The sequence below is a fragment of the Olea europaea genome, chromosome 18 (genome assembly GCF_002742605.1).
Source record: "Olea europaea var. sylvestris chromosome 18, O_europaea_v1, whole genome shotgun sequence".
Classification (NCBI taxonomy): Eukaryota; Viridiplantae; Streptophyta; class Magnoliopsida; order Lamiales; family Oleaceae; genus Olea; species Olea europaea.
In genome coordinates, this window is record NC_036254.1 from 27695180 (window position 1) to 27708899 (window position 13720).

General features: G+C 35.6%; 1 pseudogene; it reads left to right on the forward strand.

Annotated features, from left to right (window-relative positions):
- Positions 1 to 1697: 1697 nt before the first annotated feature.
- The window catches only part of LOC111366953, a 33028-nt pseudogene continuing 21005 nt past the window's right edge, over positions 1698 to 13720 (forward strand).

Consider the following 13720-nt stretch of genomic DNA (forward strand, 5'->3'; position numbering starts at 1 on the left):
CAACCCAAATCGATCAAACTTGGGTCAATTTGATTTGGGTTAGGTTAATCGATTTGGGCTTGGGCCTAATTCACGTTGGATCATGTTACTTTTTGTTGAATTTAAACAATTTATAAGTTTGAAATCACTTAAAAATCTTTGTTATTTTTAACAAATATAAGGAATTCTTTCTAAAAATTAATTGATAAATATGTCTCAAACTATGGAGCTTTTTCTTTTTATAATTTTAAAGAATTTATTTATTTCATTATCACGTCCCTAATTTTTAATATATAGTCAAATTATTTTGTTTTTGTACATAGTATTTATATCAATCAACCTAAGTTAAAAAAAAAAAAATTATATATATATATAATTGAGACGTTTGTATATTCTAAATCCTTCTCTTTTCTCCACTATTGTGTTGTTTTTGCATCTTAGAGGCTAGGTTGAATTGAGTTTTAATTCATAACTCAAAACCGAACCCAACAGGATCTCAAATTTGATTTTTCAACCACCCAATTGAACTTAAAAATCAACCCCAACTAGGTATGTCGGTTTTTAGCGGTTTGGTTAGCCCAACCCTAGATATTGCCACAAATTTTTAACAATTATGCACGCGATAGACCTTTATTGAATAAATCAGGCTTGTAAGTGAAAAAATATATCACTTGTTTGATAGGAATTAAAATAAGATATTTAGTAGATTTTGATAAAGGTTTGTGAAATGTGTGATTGAAAAATTGTCAATTTCATAAAATATGTGATTAAAATTAATTGATAATTTTTACTTAAATTAAATTTTAAATTTTAATTCGTTCCAAACATATACTATCTTTAAATAAATAAAATAACTAACATGAGAATACAATGATTAACAAACTCACGTCAGCACTTACTGTTTGGAGGCAGAACTCATCCAGATACGACATAAACCACAAAGACGAGACAAGCATGCTAAAGCATGTCTTCATTTCTCATCACCAAACCTACTATTCCGAATAGGATCATTGACATGCCTTTTTACACATATACACTTGGCGAAATATCATTTGCAGTTAAATAAATGTAAAATAAAAAGTTGCCAATCAAAAATTGCCAACTCGTGCAGTGTATATAATCCCTGTTATTGAAACTGTTTGGCTAATTTAATTCTTTCACCAAATCTTCAAATTAAGATTAAAAAAAGGGGCCCGCTGTATACTTGTCGCCAAGTGGCATAAAATAATTGGTCACTTGCACTTTATGGATCGGTTTATTGCTGAATTAGAGAATATTTTGGGATTGATTCCTGTATAAAATTAAAGAACCAAACGCTTTCAAGAAACTTTTTACATTTGCTGAATTGGACAATATTCTAATAACTTTTACATTTTCTATGAAAAAGTGTACTAATTAATTGTTTTCCTTAATTTCTTTTTCTTCACACCATTGCGTTGGTCAAAATCCTCCTTGAAACGACATTAGTGACACTACCTTGTGTACTAGGAAATGGACTGCTATATTTATTTTTAATGGTTTTGGCAATCATCATATTCAATCATTAACATGTATGACAACAAAATCAACTACATGCAATAGTATGTTACGTCTTTTATTAACATATGCACATACAATACAATGTTATATATATGATCGTTACAAGTTAATCTATTCAAATTTACATTTTCTTCTAAGCATTATAACGAGTTTTCCCATGTTTTTATAGGTAAAATGTCATATCCTTCATGGTCATATCCCCGTTGTAAGTGTTATTTTTATTTTTATTTTTTCTTAAGTTAAAAACATGTCTGATTTAAAATGCTATTCAATTTAGATTATTAACTACATGATCTTAATCATTCATCACTGCAGTCCAACTTTCTATCAAATTTATAAGAAATAATCAATTGAAGGATTCCAATCAGTTCCTCACGTAGTTGCTCTCTTTATTTCCATGTCGTGGATGTACTATCCATTTCTCAAGTCCGATAACACCATATTTCTTATCACTGTAATTCTGTTGGATGTTTCATTGAAATTGCACGCATTTGCTTCTACATTTTCTATGCAGCAAAGAAGGTAAGGGAATATATAATTAGCGACATGTTGTTGAACCATCTTGTCTAAAAATTTAAACGGTTAAGGAGATAATAAGTTTATATACCTAATTATTTACTCGTTTGTGGGTTAGGTCTAATCATTCTCACCAATCAACTTGTGGTGAAAGCTTCGAAATATGCCATATTGTTGGATGGATTTGTCTAGTATTCTCATTGTGTGTATTGTTGCCCCATTAGGCATTGTGGTAAGCATTTTTTTTCCATATTTCCAATACGTTATAATAAATTCAATAATTTACTTAATTTCTTTTCAGAAGCAAGTTATACAAACCAAGAGCGTCAAATACATGCCATTTCTTCTTTCATTTTTTCTCACAATTAGTGCTGTTATATGGTTCTTATACGGTCTACTACTCAAGGATTATAACATTGCTACAAGTTTGTACTCCCACTCCATATTTTAGTCACACACTTTCTAGAGGGGGTTTGGCGTTTCCTCTTTCCGTTAAAGCACATCTCCTACATGACATGTTCGTTAATTTTTGCTAGTAATATCTAATTTACTTTGTCCATACAGATTCCAAATGTTCTAGGCTTCATCAGGCTTCATCTCGGCGTTCTTCAAATGGTGCTTTATGTAATATGTTATGCCCCTATCTAAACTATTTCGGAAAGTCTGCCATCGCGTTACACGAAGTGTTCAACACCTATCTGAAGTGGTTTCGAAGTGACTCCACCACCAATGTTGTCGATCTGCTAACGCACTGCGAGGCACAGACAATCTATTGAACCGACCAAAGCTCACTCGCCCCTGAAGTCGAGGCACAGTACATTCCGAGGTTCTCTGTCAGAGGATCCGCCGCTAATTTCAGAAAGAGATCTATGTCAAGATCCTTTTTGCCCCCAATGTTTAATTGATTTGACGTCTCCATGAGTCTAGTTGATGTGATGTAACAACTTTATGTCAACTCAACTCGGAAGAAGTAATTACTCGCCCACTCTATAGACGCGGTTGATTGACACCTATGAGCAGACGCCTCACACCGTCAGATGCATACATGCGTCCCACATCAAACGGTTCTCCTCACCCAAAAATACCAAGGTTTGACAAGAGGCAAAGAAAAGGAAACTCTTACAATATAGCTTTCCATAACAAGCAAATATATATTCTCCTCCCCATTATTTTGCACAACCTTGGTATTGTTCCGATCACCTGAGGCTAACTTGACCGTCAGAGTGTATGCGACCGCCACCATCCCCGCTGGTTCTGACCGTGTGCATCTGACAATGCGTTGACTGTGTGCAGGGAGGAAAACGTGGAGTAGCTATCGGTTGGCCACGTGGAGGGTCCAATTTGCAAGGTCAACAGATTGACGCTGTTTGAAGGAAACTTCCCGTCCAAAGTTCTGCATTCTCTACCAGAGAAACCACCAGAAAACTAGTGACTTGCCCTGAAAAAGACACGTTCTTGAAAAAGAGCAAAGTCGAGTTATAATCCAAGTTCTTATCACCCTTGAAAAAGGAGATAAGATGAGTTACAGCCATGAAGACGAGAACCCTATGAGAGAGGCATCTGAAGAAAAGGTGCTCCGTAATAATGTCACTCACCAGAGACCCCATCACCGGCATCACCGAGGTGAAAGAACAGCCATGCTCACCGAAGGAATGGCTCAAATAGCTACGGGCATGAGAGACATCGCAGCCCAGAATATGGTGATGCATGAACTTCTCGTACAAGCCTGAGGTCACCAGGGCTCTCAAATGTCCAAAGGATCTTACACAGTTCAGGAAGCCCCCGCATCTCATTCCCGAGGCCATGTGAGCCAACACAGAGAACGCCCCCTCGAAAGAGAAGTGGGTACGAAAGCCACATCCTATGTGCAAGGGAGCCAGCCAGCAAAACCACAACTGGGGGATAATTTTTGTCAAGAATATGAAGCACAAAGGTCAGTCAGCGTCTTCGATCGAATAGGACAGGACCCTAGTAATAGGGTCCGCTCAGTGCGAAGATCAGTTCGGCAAGAACAAACACCTCCTCCTCCTCCTAGAAATAGGAAGGAGAGAAGGGACTTAGTTGATTGGGACAGTTGAGGAGAAGCACCTCCACCTCCCCAGAACATTCAAGATGATGAAGGGTCAGATGGGTCTTGTCGATCCTATGAAATTGACGATGATGATGATAACCTTCCTTTCTCAAGGAAAATCCAAAGTTTCCCAATGCCTGCGAATTTCATGCCCCCTAAGATCCCCAAATATGAAAGAAAGGGGGGCCCGGAAAAGTACCTCACCAAATACATGACACAGATGAGCCTCAGGAGAGCCTCGCCTACTTTGAAATGCAAAGCCTTCCACCTAACCTTGGGTGGAGCTGCTTATGTGGTACAACAGACTTTCTACCCTAAGCATCAGGAGTTGGTCAGATTTGAAGAAGACATTTTTGAACCAATACCTTTCACGCAGAGAAGGAGAGGCCCCAGTGTAACGCCTGCAAGATATGAGACGGGCCCCTGGAGAGACGCTGAAAAGCTATCTCGCCAGGTTTACAGACGAAATCACGTACTCCGAGTAGGTCACTGACAGAGAAGCACTTTCAGCTCTGAAAGGCGGCCTCAACATGAACACTTTGTTTTGGAGAGATGTGCGCAACAAGAATCCCTCCACTTATGACGAGCTAGTAGAAATGATGAGAGTTGAAATCGTCAGTGAAGAGATTATTGATCACAGAAACCGTGCAGCGCAGGGACTCCCTCTACCTCAAAGGCAGGTAGGTCGAGGACTCGCAGCGCACCTTGTCACTCAGCAATGAACTCAAGCAGGTCATATAATAGCTCCCACCTCTGGACAGGCACTGGCTTCTGCCACGCTAAATGCAGTACCGGTGTTGACATATGAGAATTTCCCTGGCGGAGTAGGGCCATCTGGAGGGACTGATAGTATAAAAAGAAGAAGAAGAAGAGGTCAAACAGGCCCTTGGAAGGGGCAAGGTTTTGCACTTTCTACCAACTCTATGGGCATGACACCAGCGAGTGCAGAGACGCTCATTGATGCCCAAATCGGAGCAACCCACATCCCTTTAGGAGGAATGAGTATCTTCGCAGATCCACCTCCCCGAACAGGAGAGAAAGAAGGCATAGAGAGTAGTCACCCCGGGGAAAAGAATCAAGGGACTGAGGAGAGTCCATACAGAGAGATCAGGCCCCATTTTCTGGAGGCCAAACCATCAAGGAGATCAACACGATCATTGGGGGACCTCACGTCGGTGGCAACACCAGGAACGCCCAAAGGAATTACACAAGGAAAGTAAAGGACCTACCAATGCTCACTTACATTGTTAACGAATCCCAAGAAGCCAATAGGATGACCCCAATCACCTTCTCCCAGGAAGATGCACAAGGAGTTCACCACCCCCATTGTAACGCACTGGTTGTGAGAGCCGTAGTGGCAAGAAACGGACTCAAACGCATGCTCGTCGACAATGACAGTTCGGTGAATATACTGTTCGGCTCCACCTTCGACAAGATGCAAATTGAACATGGGTTGATCCCCACGACTGATCCACTATTCGGATTTACTGGAGATAGCATCGTCCCACGAGGGCGGATTACTCTGCCCGTCGAGATGAGTTCAGCTCCCCTAGTGGCCTAACACTTCATGAAATTCTTGGTGGTAGACCACAGATCAGCCTACCATGGAGTATTGGGCAAACCCGCCTTGAAAGATCTTTGGGCTGTCATCTCCATCCACTACTTGTGTATGAAATTCCCAAATGAACATGAGATTGCTATGGTCTGAGGCGATCAGATGGGCTCCAAGGCATGTTACTTAAACTCTCTGCGAAAATCGAAGCCCGAATTGTCAATGTGATCATAACTGAAGTGGTTGGTGAGGCCACTTTGGATGTGGAAATGCTCGACACCCCTGAACAAGGGCATACCTCCGAACAAGAGGAAGACGTCGACATGGAAGAGGCCTCTGAAGAAGGGCACCCTCTTGATGAGTTAGATCCCCGGATAATCGACTCCGAGCCAAATGTAACCCCAATGGAAAAAGTTTGCCAACCCAGAGGATCCTAGTCAGGTCTTGCGAAATGAGAAGGCACTGTCCCCCGAAGCAAAAAAAGAAATGGTGACCTTCTTGAAAAGGAACTTAGATGTCTTCGCTTGGAAGCATGAAAACACGGTGGGAATAGATCCAAGAATTAGTTGCCATCATTTTAACATCAACTCCTTCTGTGCCCCACATCGGCAGGAAAGATGTGCACTCAACCCGGAGCGGTAATGAATCTTTAGCGCGCCCGCCTAAAGTTAACGCTTCGGTGAATACAGAAAATCAACCCATAAGTTCTCACAAATTACGGTCCCTATCCTGAGGCGGACATACCCGATCAGGAAAAAAAGTCCACCCATGATATAAATATTCATACCTGAACTTAGGGGGACCACTGTTACGCCCCCTATCTGAACCATTTCGGAAAGTCTATCACAGCGTTACACGAGGTGTTCAACACTCATCCGAAGTGGTTCCAAAGTGACTCCACCACCAATGTTGTCGATCTGCTAACGCACTGCGAGGCACAGACAATCTATTGAACCAACCGAAGTGCCATCGCCCCTGAAGCAGAGGTGCAGTACATTTCGAGGTTCTCTGTTAGATGATCTGCCGTCAATTTCAGAAAGAGATCTATGTCAATATCGTTTCTGCCCCTAAGGTTTAATTGATTTGACGTCTCCATGAGCCTAATTGATGTGACGTAACAACTTTATGTCAACTTAATTCGAGAGAAGTAATTACCCGCCCACTCTGATCGTGCGTTGATTGTGTGCAGGAAAGAATACGTGGAGTAGCTATCGATTGACCACGTGGAGGGTCCAATTTGCGAGGACAACATAATATACAAAAATGCAGACAGTACTGCAACGAATGATAAGCAAAAGTTTCCTGAAATACCGAAGCAAATTATAATTTTGGAAGAACACAAAATTCCAGAATTAACTGAGCAAATTATTGACATTGTGAAAACAGTGCCCTGTTAAATTCAGAGAAAAATCCAGTGGTTTCACGGCCAATTAGTGGGGAGTTGAAGAGGCTAACGAGCACCAGAATTTGCGTAACGAGATTGAAGTTTAATATAAATTTCGGTAATATTCTCCAATTGACTTAGTTTGTGTTTTCTTTTAATTTTGTTTATTGTTCTGTTTATATAATCTAAATATGTATGCTGTTTATTTTCGTTTCTTGCTTAATTATGCACTAATGAATGAGAAAATATGTTCAAATTAATTAATTGAGAGTGAGCTCATTTTGAATAATTTGTTTGTAAGATTGATAACATTTAGCATTGTCTATTATAATCAATGTCTTTATAACCAGTCCGTAATATAGACATGAAAAAGATAATGGGCTAATGGTTTGATAAGTGTATTTCGTACACTTATTTGAGCCTTTAAGTTAAAGTGTTTATTAATTATTTTGATGAATTATAGTTTAATACTATGTGTATTATGTTTGAAAGGTACAAATCGACGAAAAGGGCAAAACTAGAGAAAAGAATAGAAAATGACTAGCTTATGAGAGATCCGAAATTCGAATACTATAGTGCAAATACTCAAAAGTTGTGTTGAACCTCAAGATGAAGATTCGAGATGTGCTAGTGCTCAATTGGATGAGAAAAAGAAGTCAAAATAATGAAATATAGTCGAAGTATTATCACATCAATTTTCAGCTTAAAATAGAGGCCCTTTTTGACATAGTAGACATTCAAATAGAAAAAATGATATTTTTAGGAGAATTGTTGCACTGAGTTAGCTTTCAATGCACTTTGTTGCCTCAATCAGATATCGGGAAAAAAAGTTATAATAAAAATATTGATGGATGCTCGGGACATAACTAAGTGTGCACCTAGTACAAATTTCTAGTGCACCTCTAACTCCACATACGCCTGATTGAAGTCAAAAAGCTATTTAGATGTGCGCGCCTATTTGATTTCTGGGAAGACCTTTTATTTTCTTTTTCATGGTATGGCTATGTCTGGAATGACATATTTAGCATCTTGTATGACCTAATCAAGGTCCAGGTAAATAATAATTATTCTATCATTGAACTGAAGCAAAACAAGAGTTTTAGAGAGAATTAACGCAAGGAATTGAAGATTCAAGACTTAAATTGTAGGAAAAAGTACAATAAATTGATTTCTCAAACTTCTACATCTATTCTTTGAATTGGGTGATGTCTTTTCTTAACTTCTTGTGTAATTTAGATACAATTATGTTAGGCTAAATTTCTCTCGTGTATTGGATAAATGAGAAAACCTTTTGAATTATATTTCTAGTTCAAGACTTTTTGTATTTTATTATTTCTTGTGTTTGTGATTAAATATGCATGAATATTATGCTAGTTTGATTGATTAGCTATCAATTAGATGATTTATTACTTATTTCTAGTGTTGGAAAATTCATAGTAAGTAAATCACTGCATATTTGACATGAGGACAACAAGTATTAGGAATAATATTTAGGATGTGTGCAATTGTGTGTGATAATCGTGCAATTGAAGGTTTGCTTTGCATATGAATTTGAACTAGAAATAAGGTCACGTCATGGTAAGGATAGATTTAATATATCTTGGAAAAAACACTTGAATAACGCTAACTTACATAAATTGAGAATTGGAAATAAAAATCAATATATATGAAGATTCGAAAATCCAATGCATCCATCTTATTATTTAATAGAAACAGTCTTTTTACAGTATGTAGCACAGGATAGAATAATTACAAAACAACCAAGATAGAATAATTACAAAACAACCAACTCTTTTGTGTCAAGTGGATCAAATTTGGTAGAAACTAGTACTCTATGATTAATAGTTATTCTTCGTACGATGATAACTCAATTCACCACACTATTAGTACACTTGAGGATTTTGTCTAAACATGGTTAAAGAGTCAACACAAGGTTGAATTAATGTCAAACTGGTTGTAAAAGAATATTAAAATCATTAGGACAAACAATGGTCATTAGTTTGACATGTAAAACTTCTACCCTGAACAAAGAATTGTGCATACTTAAGTTGTATTTCTACTACGCAACAAAATGGAGTTGTGAGACGCAAGCATCAACACCTTCTCAATATTTCATGTGCTTTTATATTTTCAAGCCAAGTTGCCAAAATATTTCTGGTGAAAGGCTAGAATTAACAACTACTTGATCAATATTTCTCTTGTTCCATCTTTATTAGATATCCTTATGGACAAGAGGGATATGTAGTACATAAGATTGGGAGTCAAAAGTTTTTTTGCTTCTCTTGATATAATTTTCTAGTACGATTAATTTCCTTTTTGTAATCAAAATAATTTAGTCAGTTGCCAATTTTGCTAGTACCATTTGATAATCAAGGAGAAATCACAAATTTAAGTGTCTGCTTGACACACATTAATTTATGTTATTGTTTACTATATGATCATTTTCAATCACACATTCACATAATAAAATATTTTACACATTTCTAACTTTTAATAAAAAGGGAAAGAGGGTCTACTATTCATGCAATAGTAAGCCCCTGTTTGATGCCCATTATTTGAAAATGAAAATGGGGGGAATAGTATTTTTTAGAAAAATGAGTGGTTGAAAAAGAAGGAAAAATTTTCGATTTACGTGTAATATTATTTTATGGAAGATTTTGTGGTTGAAAATAGGAGAGAGAAAAATGGAATGTAATTTAATTTAATTTAATGGGGATCAAACATGGGCTAAATGAATCTAATTTTACTATGCATGATGTCATTTTTTATTTTTCATTTTGCTTATGTCAAATAAATGTTTTTCCACACATCATCCCACTATGTCAAACAAATGTTCTTCCACATATCATGTCACTAGCATTAAAAAAAATAATTTTAGTAAATATAAATTGCCATGAGCCAAAAAAAAAAAAAAAAAAAAAAAACCAAACTCTTTATACATGAGCTTCAAAAAAAATAAAAATAAACTTTCTGCACAGCTCAGAGAGATGACAAACCATGTGCGGAGTAAAAAATGAAGAAAAAGATCCCCGCATAATGTAGAGAGATGGCAAACCATGTGCGGAGAGTTGACAAACTCTCCGTACAGTAAGAAATAAAAAAAAATATCTCCACACAGTGCGTAGAGATGGCATTCTGTGCGAACTCTCCGTATAGTGTGGAGTAAAAAAAAAAAAAAAACTTCACACAGTGCGGAGAGTTGGCAAACTCTCCGTACAATGCGAAGTTTAAAAAAAAAACCTCTTCGTACAGTGATTGTCACGTGCGTTGCACAAATTTTGCATTTATCGTATTTTTATTAGTGTATGAATTTTAATTTTTTGGAAATTTTTTGAATCAATATCTAGAAATATTTTCATGATATAAGAAATTAATTGCAAATTATTTTTACAATTTCATAATAATATTGTGTCATCTAGAAAAAATATATTTGTATATTTCATTTTTGAATAAGAAATATACGAGATTATACAAATTATTTTGTTTGTATTCTTTGATAATGTTGATATGATTGAGTTGAATGTAAAGATTACATTTCTAAATTTTGTGTAATTTAATATTGAAAAATTGAAGATTGAGCACCATATTCATATGCATTTATATTTTGTGCTTCATATATATTTAATATTTATTTTATACTTATGTTGAAAAAATAAAAATCTGAAATTTTTTTTGAAATTCGATTTGGTAAGTGAATGTACGGTGTTCTGCATTTTCGGTATTTATAAGTGCAAAAATTGGTATATAAAAATACAGCAAGCTGCAAATACGGTAGGCAGCATATACGATAAGCTCCAAATGTGGCAAGGTGAAAATACGGTAAGTTGTTTGCAAACACGGTAGGCTGCACATATGGTAAGTTGGAAATACGGTAAGTTGTAAATACGGTAGACAGCATATACGATAAAGTACAAATACAATAAGTTGTTTGTAAATACAGTAGGCTGCAAATACGGTAAGCTGCAAATACGGTAGGCAGCATATACAGTAAGCTGTATACACGGTAAGCTGCATATATAAATTTATAATTTGTTATAAATGTATAAAATTTATTTAATATTGAATTTTTTAAGTATTAAATATTGTAATTCAATATTGTTTCCTTTTTTTATAATTGTATTTTCGAGAATTAAAAAAAAAAGTGGTTATGAAATTGCTAATTTTTAAATGTGTTTTTTTGTTGAAAATAAAACTGATTTTTTTATATTATTTGTAAAAAAAAAATTTATTGTAATTTTATTAGCGTAATAAGAAGATTTACTATGCATTTTTATTTTTTGCATTTTGTGAAGAATTTTGTTTATGGAGATTGAGAAATATTTTTCCACACACGCATCATGCCAACAACATAAAATAATAATAATAATTTTAGTATATATAAACTCCATGAGACAAAAAAAATCTCCGCATATGAGCAAAAAAAAAAAAGAGATTCTGCAAAGTGCGGAGAGATGACAAACTATCTCTCCGCACAGTGTGAAAAGAAAAATAAAAACTCTCGGGACTTTATCTGCAAGTTCCAAGAGGCCGTTTCTCAAACAAATTTTGAGCAATGCATTCAACACTTTAATTTTTGGCCTACAACCTGAAAGTATAATTTCATTGAAAATTGTATCCGCTTCTAATGTCCAAGAGCTGTTATCAAGCAAGTGTAAAATATTGAATTTGGGTGGTACCCTACAGCCTCCATTTGTGAAAGCAATGACATGGTACTATCAATATCCCCTTCTTTGCACAACTCACATATTGTTTCATTTTATGAATCACAAGAAAACTCTTTTCCAATACCGCAAATATGATTTGCATGCTCATAAATTAAGCTGTGACTGAAATTTAAAGAAGACATAATTGATTTTGAGTTATGTTTTTCGACTTTGTTTTGTTGTATATACGAAAAATTTACAATCTTGAAATTTGACTTGTAATTAAAGAATTTGAAAACAACTCTTCACATTATGCGGAGAGTTTTTTTTGTCTCTGTACTGTACGAGGAGCTTGTTTGTCATCTCTCAGCACTGTGCAGATAATTTTTTTTCCTCCGTACTGTGCGAAGAGTTTGCCAACTCTCCACACATGGTTCAATTCTCTCCACACTGTGCGGAGAGATTTTTTTTCTCTCCATACTTTTTTTTTACTCTGCTCATGGTTCAACTTTCTACGCACTGTGCGGAGAGTTTTTTTCTCTCCGCACTGTACTGAGAGTTTTGTCATGGTGTGGACCAACTCTCCACACTGTGCGAAGAGATTAACTCTCTTCGCACAGTGTGGAGAGTTTTTTTTTTTTTTTTTTTCCTACTGTGCGGTTTTTGCTCTCCATACTGTGCGGAGAGTTAGTTTGTCATTTCTTCGCATTGTGCGAGGAGTTTTTTTTACTCCGTACTGGGCGAAGAGTTTGCCAACTCTCCGCAAATGGTTCAACTCTCTTTGCGCTGTGCGAAGTTTTTTTTTTTTTTTTTTATTTACTTCGCACTGTGCGAAGAGTTTGCCAACTCTCTGCACATATTTCAACTCTCTTCGCACTGTGCGGAATTTTTTTTTCTTTCCGCACCTTTTTTTATTTTTTATTTTTACTTCGCACTTGGTTCAACTCTCGTTGCACTGTGCGAAGAGGTTTTTTTTTTTTTCAATTTTACAATATTGAATTACACAAAATTTAGAAATATAATCTTCACATTCAATTCAATCATATCAACACTATCAAAGAATACAAGCAAAATAGTTTGTATTTTTCTTATTCAAGTATGAAATATACAAGCATATTTTTTTTAGATAACATACTGCTATACAATTTTAAAAATAATTTACAATTATTTTCTTATATCATGGAAATATTTTTAGATATTGCTTCAAAAACTTTCCAAAAAAACTAAAATTCATACACTAATAAAAATACGATAAATACAAAATTCGTGCAAAGCATGTGATAGCGACTAGTTTAAAAAAAATTCTCTACTTTTTAACCATTCATTTTTCTAAAAATCACTATTCAAGACTCTTTTTAATTACAATAATTGTTATCAAACAGGGTCTAAATAAATAATATTTCACCAATGCTATTTGCAAGATTTTCACATTGGATATTGACACCCAACTCCCTCGTGTGATTGGTGACAATCAGCAATCATTCAAGGCAGTTCTAATCCACTAAGCAATATTCTGTTTTATAATAGTTTTTCTTCCTCGCATCGAGCCTTCACAACTTTCATCTCTCTTGAACAGCTGTACAACACCCAAAATGGAGAGATGCCATGAAAATTTAAATAAATGCTCGAGTATAATAAAACACCAGGAACTTGTATAGATGGTCAACGCAAGAGTTTTAGTAGCCACTGCAATTGTTTAAAATTGGTGTATCCATCAACTCGACTTAAAAAGATGTATTTATGAAGCTTCTCCTGGATTCTGACAAAATGGGAAGAGTAAGGTATGTAAGCTGAACAAATTTTTATTTGGTTCAAAAGACAATGGTTCATTAAGCTTTCTATAGCTTTAGAAGCTGTTGGCAATAAACAAACTAAGATTGATTACTCATCGTTTGTCCGCATATATAGAAGTATCTTCACAGTTGTTGTAATGCTCCAAATTTAAAAATAATTTTTATGTATTTAATAAATATTACGATCAAAATATTTTTTTTAAAAATTAAATAAGATGTATCAACTCGCTTTGATTTCGTACT